This window comes from Lolium perenne, chromosome 5 (genome assembly GCF_019359855.2).
Source record: "Lolium perenne isolate Kyuss_39 chromosome 5, Kyuss_2.0, whole genome shotgun sequence".
Taxonomy (NCBI): Eukaryota; Viridiplantae; Streptophyta; class Magnoliopsida; order Poales; family Poaceae; genus Lolium; species Lolium perenne.
In genome coordinates, this window is record NC_067248.2 from 46,205,609 (window position 1) to 46,218,704 (window position 13,096).

Consider the following 13,096-nt stretch of genomic DNA (forward strand, 5'->3'; position numbering starts at 1 on the left):
CCAATATTTGGCACACTTGTGCACCTTGTCATGTGACACCTTGGTTGCCATTGTGTTACCAATTTAGGAGTTGGTTTCATGGTGACCCCATGGTAGAGATGTGTCGAAACAAGGGTTTTCGGTGGAAAAGAGGGGGGAATAGCCAAAAATTAACCTAAGCACGTTGGATTGGGCCAATATTTGGCAAACTTGTGCACCTTGTGATGTGACACCTTTTTTGCCATTGGTTTTCCATTTTTGGAGTTGGTTCCATGGTGAGCCCATGGTATGAGTTTGTCGAAACAAGGGTTTTCATTGGAAAAGAGGGGGAAATGGCAAAAAATTGACCTCAGCACCTTGGGTTGGACCATGATTTGGCACACTTGTGCACCTTGTGATGTGACACCTTGTTTGCTATTGGTTTTTCATTTTTGGAGTTGGTGCCAAGGTGACCCCATGGCAGGGATGTGTCGAAACAAGGGTTTTCAGTGGAAAAGAGGGGGAAAAGGACAAAATAAGACCTCACCACCTTGGAGTGGGCCATGATTTGGCACACTTGTGCACATTGTGATGTGACACCTTTCTTGCTATTGGTTTTCCATTTTTTGAGTTGGTGCCATGGTATGTGATCCCATGGTAGGGATGTGTCGAAATACGGGTCTTAAGTGGAAAAGAGGGGGAAATGACCAAAATATTTAAGGAAAAAATATTATGAATGTACAAATCCTAGACAATCTACCTAATTTTGTGTTGAAGACAATGTGTACAAAATTTGGGATGATTTAGAGGAGGTCGAAAAAATCACTTCTTTAAATAAGGGGGCTTAAGTTAGACCAAACGGTCCATCTTAGATGATGTGATTTTTTCGACCATCTCTAATTTATCCTATTTTTTTGGTATATGCTCTCATGGTAGTAGTATGAAGTATTTTTTGCAAAAAATCTTATAAATGCATAATATTTATTTTTGTTTAATATTTTATTATTTAATTTTCTATCAATCAATATAATTGTTAGTTTGATCATAAAGGATAGTTCATAAAGTAAACAAACATATGTAATGTGCATGCCCTACATTTCGAAATTATATTTTTTAAAAACCAGTTACAAATATGAAACATTTAATGTAATTAACATAGTTAAAATTAAATCAATTTAACACATTTGGTCGTTTTTGCATAAAACATTATTTGGGACAACTTAATGGGCTTTGGGCCCATTAAATGGACAACCTATGCGTTGACTGCCAAATTATGTGTGTCTAGGTCGGCATCAGAGCTTAGATATTGCGCTTAGGTCGTGGCCTCGTTGACCTAGGACTGAACCTCCATCATCCCACGTCCGCCGCCCCCTACGTCCACCAACTTCCGCCGCCCCGTACATCACCCACTGTCCGCCTCCCCTACCTTAACCACCGCCCGCCGCATTCGTCGACTGGATTCGCCGGCGAGTTCATCCATCGGACGCATCTCTTCTCCACGTCCCGTAAGGTAACATCCAACTCTCTTCTCCAGCACCTCTGCCGCTACAATATCAGTGCCGCGACAACCACACCTCTGCCGCGGCCACCATATCTACCACGACCACCATCTGTGCCGCAGTAGGCTCCTCCTTCCCCAAGCCCTAATCTAGCACATGTGGTACAGATACATAAGCACATGCAGTACAAATATGTTAGCACATGAAGTACAAAAATGCCCTTGTATTCATTCTTTGTATCTATATTTTGCATAACAGTAATTAAACGCCATGCTATAGTGTTTACTTTATATGTGATGCAGTAGGAATATTTTATTTCGTAACGCGTATTATTTCATGTTGTTCATAATTGGTTTTCAGGATGGAAGAGCCCGATGGGGAGATTTTCTATGACATTATAATGTGGTGCAAACTCGTAGCAGCAACGACCGACGAGCAACAAGAGAAATTAAGCACTTGTGATGTTGGCCGATGCATGCTCCAAATTCCATCCAGAAAGATGCAGCCACTATTGGTCAAATACATGATGCAGGTTTATGATGCGGAAAAGGGTAGGTTCATCATTGAACCAAGGGTGGGTGAAATATCGGCAACGAATGAGGATGTGGAATGCTTGCTAGGATTAGAAGATGAAGGCTTGTCATCTGCTGATATATTGGAAAAGGAAGGTGAAGAATGGAAAACAAACATACCAACTAGATTTCTTAGTAAAAACTGGCAATTTAGTGATGAAAGATATGATTGAGAAAATCATTACTTCTAAAGCCACGGATGATGACTCTCTGCGAAGAGCTGTCTTAATTCTTATAGGCACTGTTCTGGCTCCTACTTCTAACTATACGGTTCATAAGCCATTCTATGCATTTGTGGAAACAATGTTCAAGTTACACAACTTGAATTGGAACCAATTCACGCTTGCATATGTCATCGAGCAGATCAGCACTTGCCGGAGAGGAATATATGTTAGGCAGTGGCCGAAAGGCAATGTCGCAATTTTAGAGGTACATGTCCTTTAATGTTTTGGTTCTTATTTTTTGTACATATACTAACTTTGCTTTCTATTTTTTCATGTAGTACTTGTATTGGCAGAAAGTGCAACCTCTTGATGAGATAGCACTATATGCTCGCATCTCTTCACACCCACTTATGATCAACTGGACAGAAGCTGTTGTAGGCTTGAGAGATAGCTATGATCAACAAAATGGCCGCAACAAAGGTATCCTTAAGGTAATCATAGCTAACCGTTTAGGTCATATATTATAGTTGATTTATATATGTTGAATTATGTACTTCAAATATCGTCCTAACATATTAAAATTGTAAATTTTAGATTGAAGATATGATCACAGAGGAATATAGGCGAAACTATGGGAAGAAAACAGATGGAAACAAAAAAGTGGTGCAGACATTAAAAAACCACCTACTGGAAGGAGCAATGGAAGGGGCAATGGCATGGGAAGCCAAGTAGCTTGAAGAAGCCCGCCCCCTCGTGGGAAATTACGATGGAAATCAACATGAAGCGGATGATGCAGGAATTGAAGAGGGAGATAATGGAAGAACTACCAGAGAGATGCGCGAAGGTCAATTGGCGGAAATATATGTCAAGCACATAGTTCAACATGTATCCAATTATTATTGAGATGCTAAAATTTGTTTCTGATTGCAGGATGTTGTCAAATTATTAAATAAATCAGGTGTGAGGTACAAAGCATTGACGGAAACACTTTCAGATAAGGATTGTTATGAAGAAGGCTGCGGCTCTTTTCTCAATGGAGCAGCTGAATAGAAAGAATTTGTTTACGACAAAAAAAAAGTGACACCCGCAGTGTGTCATTACCTCAAGAAGATTTTGACAACGTTAGTTTGAATTTAATTGACAGTGCCTTGTACATTAAAATTCACGTAATCACCTGGTTCATGTGCTTGTATGTTTCCTTTCCGTAGGTGTCAAAAGAGGCCCATAATGATGCGGATTACATCACACCTGCAAGGACTAAGTGTGACTTCATAGGGGATGGCACGCCCGAAAATCCTTGGCAACTTAATGAAGCTACGAAGGATGCCTCTTCATCGTAGGTGCCATCAAAGATATTTGAACCTACGCTCCAAAATATGAACAAACAGGACGAACATAAAGGGGTTGCGTCACAGGGATCAAAAAGCTTGAATAGTGCAACCGGCAAGAATGAAGATGTAAATGGAAAGAGGAAGTGAAAGCTGCCTCTAAAACTGCAACATCCTTATATCATTGAGAATCGACCGAAACGTTAACCTCGAAAAAAAACAACTCCCGCAATAGGTACGCAATGGACCTATTTTTTGTTAACTTTTCGTTTACTAATCTGATATTAAGAACAATGCCTTTTGTATGTACAGCTAATCCATCGAGTGATGACCCACAAGTATAGGGGGTGTATCGTAGTATTTTCGATAAGTAAGAATGTCGATCCCAACGAGGAGCAGAAGGTGTTGACAAGCAGTTTCGATGAAGGATTCACTGTAAATACTCACAGACAAGTATTCAGGGGGTTTTGATGTAGCAGATGAATAAAGTACGAATAAGTAAAGTGCGAGAGTAATAATTGCAGCGAGTGGCCCAATCCTTTTTAGCACAAAGGACAAGCCGGTTTGTTTACTTATAATGACCAAACATTCTTGAGAACACACGGGATTTTAGTCTAGTGCTTTCGCTACATATGGCTAATTAATCTTCATTGTTTTGATAAGTGTTGTGTGGGTGAACCTATGCTAATGCACCGCCCTTCCTAGGACTAATACATACTTGTGATTATACCCCTTGCAAGCATCCGCAACTACAAGAAAGTAATTAAGATAAATCTAACCACAGCCTTAAACTCTGAGATCCTGCTATCCCTCCTGCATCGATATACCAACGGGGGTTCAGGTTTCTGTCACTCCGGAAACCCCGCAATTGGCAAACGAGTACAAGATGTATTCCCCTAGGCCCATAAAGGTGAAGTGTCATGTAGTCGACGTTCACATGACACCACTAGAAGAATAACACCACAACTTAAATATCATAACATTGAATATTACTCAACCATAGTTCACTACTAACATTTAGACTTCACCCATGTCCTCAAGAACTAAACGAACTACTCACGAGATATCATATGAAACATGATCAGAGGTGATATGATGATGAATAACAATCTGAACATAAACCTTGGTTCAATGGTTTCACTCAATAGCATCAATAACAAGTAGAAATCAACACCGGGAGAGTTTCCCCTATCAAACAATCAAGATCCAACCCAAATTGTTACATCGGTGACGATGTGCAGCGGTGGAGACGGCGGTGATGATGATGTAGATGATGATGATGGTGATGGAGATGATGTCCAGCTCGATGACGGTGACGATGGCGTCGATTTCCCCCTCCGGGAGGGAATTTCCCTGGCGGATCTCAGCCTGCCGGAGAGCTCTTTTCTCTCTGGTGTTCTCCGCCCCACAGAGGCGGCTGTGACTCTTCGTGACTATTTCCTTGGAGCTTAGGTTTTCGGGACGAAGATGTACGCGAAGGAGATGAGGCCAGAGGTGGCTGTGGGCCCCCTCCCCACAAGGCGGCGCGGCCAGGCCTTGGCCCACGCCGGCCTGTGAGGTGGGCCCACGGCGGCCCTCCTCGGCTCCCCCTTCTGGCTCCCTTCGTCTTCTGGAAAAATAGGAATTTTCATATAATTTCCGTCAATTGTTGATCTTCCGAAATATTGCATTCCGACGGCGCTTTTTCCAGCAGAATCCTGACTCCGGTGCGCGATCCTCCAATAATCATGAAACATGCAAAATAGATGAAAGAACATAAGTATCATCCCCAAATATGAAATATATCGATGAATAACATCAAATTATGATATAAAATAGTGATGCAAAATGGACGTATCATCGAGCAGCCGAGATTTTTGTTCAACTATGCTGCAAGACTGAGGAAAATGGGAAAAATGTGTCTACAAAAATGATATTGGCATCACATTGACATAAAAATGGCTTAAAGTGGTTCTAGACCATAAATGGTGTACAGATGATGTAAGTAAATAGCTGACGATTCAATTATGCACATACATGTTTATGTTTCAATTATGCACATATATGTTTATGAGTTAAGCACACCAAACATTTGTTTTTCAGGTTATCGATACTTACATTGGAGATTTGTCTCTTCGTGTTGGGGATGATCGGTACCTATGTTCAGAGTGGAGGTCATCATTCCTGCTAAAAAAACATCGCAGAGGCCACAAAACGAAAAAAAAGTAACAACAATGATGATCACTTAGCTGCAAGAACTGGAGCCATTCAACGAGTTATGGACGCATATTTTAGGTGGGACAAGGTAAAGTATTCCATCATTATGACGAATGTTAGTACGAGTAATAATTTATATTGCAATGACAATTTTTCTTTGAAAAAGGCATATTTTCCAGTTAACATATCGAATTATCACTGGACAACCGTGATCATGCACATACCGAAGGAAGAATTCCAAGTTCTTGACTCATTATATCCAGACACTGTCAGTGCTCTGGTACTGTTTCTTGTACTGCATACTGTCTTCGTATTGCATGTGTATACAAACATCTAATTATCTATATTTCTATAGAGACAACAAATATCAGCTGATATACGCGAGTACAACAAATGTACATCTTGATTTTTCCCTGATGTGTGCACCTAGAATATAAAATCATATGATATGCCGCAGCAAAAAGATGGGTCAGTACATCCAAACTACAAGTAAATACATATTACACTACTATTTCACGTACTTACTCAATGAACTCAATTAATGTTGCAGCAATTCATGTGGCTTATTTGTTCTTCAATGCATGGAACATTGGGATGGAGATAAATGGACTACAGAAATTTCACAGGTACTAGTTTCTACATGCAGAACCATCACCTTTCTTCCCTATTACATAAATACGGTATAAACAGTGACTATAGTTTGCAGGAGATGATAAACGCATCAAGGAAGCTCATTAACGCACAAATAGTTTTATCAACTTCAGATCTCTTAGAGACGGTGAAAACAAAGATTGTCAGGATCTCGAAGAGAGTCGTTACTTAGATTAAGCAGGAATGATCATAGGTTGGATTTTAGTCCCGTAGAAGGTTTCCCAGCTTGTGTGATTCTCTTTGTATGAAATTTAAGTAAGAATCGAAACTACCGGATCATACTTTGCACCATTTATTTACTTTGGTTTAGAACTTTAATTATAGTGGCATGTTACCACCATTGTTCTAACCAGTCACTCGATGCCATGTTACCACCCGCCATGATTTCAGCAATGCTGCTAAGTCGGGTACTGAACCTAGCTATGACGCCATGTCCTTGTTTAGGTGCGGGCATAGTATTATTATTAAGTTTTATATTTTGCAATGAAAACCAAATTCGCATTCCTAAACAACTGATCAAATGGTGAGGTTGTGCATTCACTCCCTTATTATCTCTGTTACACGAAACGTCTGCATCAACTTCATATTGGTTATGCCCCGGAAATCTAATTAATACTTTTTTTTGGTTACTAAAAGACAAAAAACCGGATATCTATTTAATACTCAGTACCAACAATTTATATGACAAATACATCAAGCAAAGTAGCATTTTAATCTCTACTCAAATTACTTACTCGTGGTTATACTTCCTGCTCGATCACCCATCTTCCCACTACAGCGGCACTAGCATGTTTAACTTCCAAGTTCTTTCCCATCCCGCTTCCAAGTACTTCGCGCTCATATTATTGATAGTAATATCATATCAATCTTATTAACATGTTGCTCACGATATCACACTTCTTTATTGTTTGAATTCTAACTATTTTTTTAATAAACAAAAGTAACAACGTAATAATAATTTTGAATAAATAAATAAACTACAAATTTTCAAATATATATTTTTTTATTAAAAGAAAAAACCTGAAAATCTAAAAATTGGCTAACCTTTATGGTTAAGTAATAGTAATCTTTATGCGGGAAGGAATAATTAATTTAATTTTTTATTAAATATAGAAAAATATAAAATCCTGAATTTCTCGCAAAAACTAAAATCTTCCCGCTTTCATACTTTCATTCGGAATTTTGAGAATCTAAAAATTGGCTAACCGGGTAAACCCTTCTAAAAATTGGCTAACCGGGTAATCTTCCAACTTTCATATTTCCAATTAGAATTTTGAGAATCTAAAAATTCAGATCTAACTTCTTCCCACGATCATTTTGATATATTATACGGAGTATTCTTTTTCGACGTTGTATGCAACCAGAAAAGCTACTTAGATTTTTGTAAACTTTTTGTTTCAAAAATCGAAATTCAAATTTGTTAATTTCCCCTAACAGTAGGTTGCTTAACATACGGGAATCTGAAAAATAATATTTTAAAGATTTCTCATCATTTTCTTTTGTATTTTACAAAGCTAAAAAGGGAGGGGGTTGTAGTGAGTGGGGAGCAAAAAAACCAGTTTGTGGCACAAACCGGTGCTAAAGATTTCGCACGAATCGGTGCTAAATCCATGGCCGCTCGAACCGGTACTAATGCACCCTTTAGTCTGGGTTCGTAGCCCATAAGCCCTTTTTCTACTAGTGGTTGCTTCTACTTTCTCCGGGAAGTAATTATCAACACTCCATTATATACTTCTCCAGATGGAACATTTGTTTTTTCGATAAAGCGAATATATTAATATCATAAGCTACCAATTACACCCAGCCTCTGCAACAACGCAACACCCTAATGGCAGTACGGATGCACACAGCCAAAGAAATAAAAGAAAACTAAGAAATAAAAGTCCCGCTATAGCATCCTAAGCTTAGCAACAGCAATACAACCACCACCAAGACAACACATGAAATAAAGAATATCCAAAAACAACGCCTCCAAGAAGGAAACGGTGCACCTGCGCTGTCGTCGCCCGACCAAAGATCTTAGGTTTTCACCCTGTAGATAGTCCCCGCTCTCAAAACAATGCCTCCAACAAGGTCATTGTCAGACACAACTAGTTAAGGCCAGACCTTGGGTTTTCACCCTGAAAGGTAGGACTCTGGACTTCACATGTGCTACCGCCCCCACTTCCATACCACTGTTGTGGAGCCCGGGACACCAAGCAAGTCCCTCAACAATGCGGGGACTTGAACCTCCCTTAGCTAGTCCTCCGCTTCGGCCTTCATGTTATTACCTTCATCTGACTGCATCATGGACCAAAATGTCTCTTGATGCCAACACAGACCAGAGCTTCGCGCCGCTCCCTCCAGAACCAATCGGCCGGAATAAAAACATGGTGCACACGACCGTATACCACCGATCCAGCAAACTCCAGGCAAAAAAAGCACTGTTACATTCACCGACGGCGCCTTTCGAAACTCAACACTCCTGCCAGATCGAGAAGAGCAAACCTCAAGCAAGTCTTCATCTTCGCCGAAGAGATACCCTAGGACCTCCGCCTTTATTCAGGTCGGGGCCCCACGCCGGTGACCATCCCGGCCAGGTTGGCCACAGATGCTACCGGAGACACCAAGAGCAGATTGCGTCGTCCGGAGACACCGCGCACGCCCTGGGCACGTACCGCCACAACGAATGCCAACCCTCCACCGGCTACAACAGCCGTCGCCGGCTTGCACGCCTCTCCACCTCGCCGCCGGGACGTGCTGACAGATCGAAAGACCCACCACCACCATCCGCAGGCCGACCATCTCCGGCGAAGAAGAGGGCCGCGTCCACCCGTCGAACCCAAGGCTGTTGTCTTGGGCGACCTCGTGCCGCGGGAGATGGAATATTTCTTCTAATCACACTTGTCTTATTGTCTAAAAATCTTTCTGAATCTTATGACGATCACTTCATCAGACCCAGGGACAATATATCTTGGAAGACTAGTTTTACAAGAAGTGCAGGGCACGATGCTAATCATCCCGATCGGCTAAATCTTGAACTATTGAGCTGAACCCGTCCCCCAAAAAATATGTTTTTAAATCCTTGGTTGTTTAATTAAAATTTAAGTAGAAAAACTTAAAGCTCGAATTTATTGGGGTAACTTTCATTTGATCTATGTCTATCAACCTAAGGGAATGACTGTCCTCGACCTCGCGCGTCCATTTTCCTCACCTTTTCGCCCCCTTTGGTAAACACCGTGTGCACGAACTTAACCGCCATGGTAGCTGGGATATATGTACCGAAATGCAGACTCTGGGGTCTCTTCAGTAAATTTTTATGATTACACCTAGTACTGGGGAGTGATACCTTCTGGTCTATAAAACAAGCGATGAAAGAGCACATGTGCTTCAGTTTCTGGCATCAACGTTCTTTTGCTACTCGCTTTTAGTTCCATTTTTTGGATTGTTGGCATGTAGAGATATAAGCAGGCTCTATTCAATTTTGGAGGCTGCTCGAGTGCGTTGACATTTTTTTTCTGTCCATTGCACCTTGCTATTGTGGGATCGGGAGACATTAGGAATTGAGATCTTTGCCCAAACGTGCTCACATGTAGAGGGTGGAGGAGCACAAAAACTAGATGGTAGTTCTCCATAGCTTGTAGAAACTGGAGCGCTCTAACATTGCTGAGTAGGCAAGCACTGTAGAAGCCAAAACATGCTTTCGCGTGCCCTTCTTCTACTTCGGAGTAATCAGCACTACCAGAAACGAGGTATTTCCTGTGGACCGTTAATATTCTTGTCGGGCCCGAAGCAAGCCTACAGAGATAGCACAATTCCCTGTCGGTGAGGCTAGAAAATCACCATCTCTGTTAGTTGGCTCAACAACCTACAGAAAAATCACCATCCTTGTCAGTTTTAAAGAAGTGGACAGGATTAACATGGAATCCCTCTGGGTAAGTGATGAGGGACAGTATATAAAATAAAACATAAGTAAGATCTAGTACTAGCTTCTACACACTTCTACTATATTCTAGGTAATATGGTCCTCTAGTTATGTGTGTTGTAGTGGTTTCCAGAGTATTCTAGTATAAGTTGTAACTAGGATATTTGTAGTTCTTTTCCTAGCTTATGTAGTGTTCTCTAGAACACTCTAGTTGTAAGTAGAGCTAAGTAGTGAAGGCTCATGCAGTCTATAAATAGAGGTCCAACCTCTACCTATGTAATCGGACTATGTACCCCTATTTATCAAATAAATGGAATATTGTGTTCTGTCTTAAGATCTTGGACTAGATCTTGTGTGTTGAGAGTTTTGGATTGAACTCTTGACAGCCCCGCCCCTAGAGCGATATCTAGCCTACGCCCCTAGAGCGATATCTAGCACAGCACATTGAAGCGGTTCCTTCAACGATTGTGATGTCCACGTTGTAGCAACACGGTGGAGCTGTTCCTCCACAACATTGTGCTGCTTCAGGTGGTATCAGAGCCTTGCTGATCTGATCCAAGCAATGGAGGAATTGGGGAAAAGAGTGGATGTTGTAGATCAACAAATCCGTGAAGACCTTAACCGCAGATTTGATCAGCTAGTTGAGATGGTAAGAAAGGGTGTTCCTCCTGTTGCCAATGAAGAATCATCAAAGGAGGCAGATGATAGGCGTCGAAGAAGGGGAGGTCGTATTGAAGCAACAACACCTCATTCACGTGTTGTTCAGCGTACTTCAAGGAGGCCAATGTATGCTGAAGCTTCTGAAGGTGACGAATATGATGAGGGCCTTGAAGAACCTGATCTCACATATCCGAGAGTACACCGCTCTACATATGCGAGGGATACATACAAGGTGAGAGCTGAGATCCCCACTTTTAATGGAAATGTTGATATTGAGGGGTGCCTTGATTGGTTGTATGAGGTGGAGACTTTCTTTGAGGTTATGGATATTTCGGAAGATCGTAGAGTTTTTTTGGTTGCATACAAGCTAAAAGGAGGAGCTGGTGCATGGTGGCATTGCCTTCAAGAAGATTGCAGGCTAAGAGGAGAACCTCGTGTGAGATCTTGGCGGCAGATGAAGAATCTTTTGAAAGGGAGATTTTTGCCTGCAGATTACGATCAGATCCTATTTATTCAGTTTCAGAATTGTGCTCAAGTAAATAGGACCGTTTCAGAATACACGGAGGAGTTCCTAAGGCTACAAGTGAGGTGCCACCTTGGTGAAACTAAAGATCAACAAGTTGCAAGATACATCAATGGTCTCAATGATGCTATCCAGGACCGTTTGATGATGCAGCAAATTTGGTCCCTTGATCAAGTACAAGCTATAGCATTAAAGGCAGAGAGATTGGTAAAGGCAAGAAAGGCAAGTAAGGCTCCATATTCTCATGTGGAAGACTCACCTAGGAGCCACTCCCACGGAATGGAAGAAGAGACCACTCAACCCGGTGCAAAAGAAACTGTCCCAAAGCAAGCCGGAGGTAAGAGTAGGGCAAAGCCTGTGATAAAATGCTATAAATGTGGTGAAGAGGGACATGTATCTAGCAATTGCCCATTGAGGAAATTTGTCAACACAACAATCCATGATGGCAAAGATGGCGAAGAATATGAATCTGAAGATGTAGAAGGACAAGATATTTTTGAAGAAGAGGGAGAAGAGGTGGTATGCGTGATTCAACGCCCCTTGTGCTCAACACCGCAGCCCGACAACACACAACAAACTAAAATATTTGAGAGCAAATGCACGGTGAATGGCAAGGTATGCAAATTAGTGATTGATGGTCGCAACTGTGAAAACCTTATCTCCCAGAATTTGGTGAATCATTTAAAGCTTGAGACACATGATCATCCAAACCCCTACACTATTGGGTGGATCAAGAAAGGAGTGAATATGAGGGTCACCAAACAATGCAACCTGCCACTCTCTATGGGCAAGCACTATCACGCAAATGTGTTATGTGATGTTGTTGATATGGATGCCAGCCATGTTCTTCTTGGGAGACCTTGGAAATATGATGTGAATACAACACACAAAGGGAAGGAAAATTCTTTCTCTTTCACTTGGAACAAGCGGAAGATCATCATTCTACCAAATCAATCAAATCGTAATAGCTCCAAGGAGAAGGAGAAAAGTGACCACAAACGGAGGCTAAAATCATTCGAGGTTGGTGACAAGGTGATGGTATACCTCCGGAAAGAAGGACCGCCATTAGACATCAAAGAGAAACTTAGATGGTGGAAATACGGATCCCTCTCTGTTCTAAGGAAGATAAATGATAATGCCTACATGATAGATCTTCCAGCTGAGATGGGAATATCCAACATATTCAATGTGGCAGACTTGGCTCTTTATCATCAAGAACAAGCACTCTATGAAGATAACTCGAGGTCGAGTTCTAAACAACCAGGGGAGAATGATGAGGGACAGTATATAAAATAAAACATAAGTAAGATCTAGTACTAGCTTCTACACACTTCTACTATATTCTAGGTATGGTCCTCTAGTTATGTGTGTTGTAGTGGTTTCCAGAGTATTCTAGTATAAGTTGTAACTAGGATATTTGTAGTTCTTTCCCTAGCTTATGTAGTGTTCTCTAGAACACTCTAGTTGTCAGTAGAGCTAAGTAGTGAAGGCTCATGCAGCCTATAAATAGAGGCCCAATCTCTACCTATGTAATCGGACTATGTACCCCTCTTTATCAAATAAATGGAACCTTGTGTTCTGTCTTAAGATCTTGGACTAGATCTTGTGTGTTGAGAGTTTTGGATTGAACTCTTGACAGCC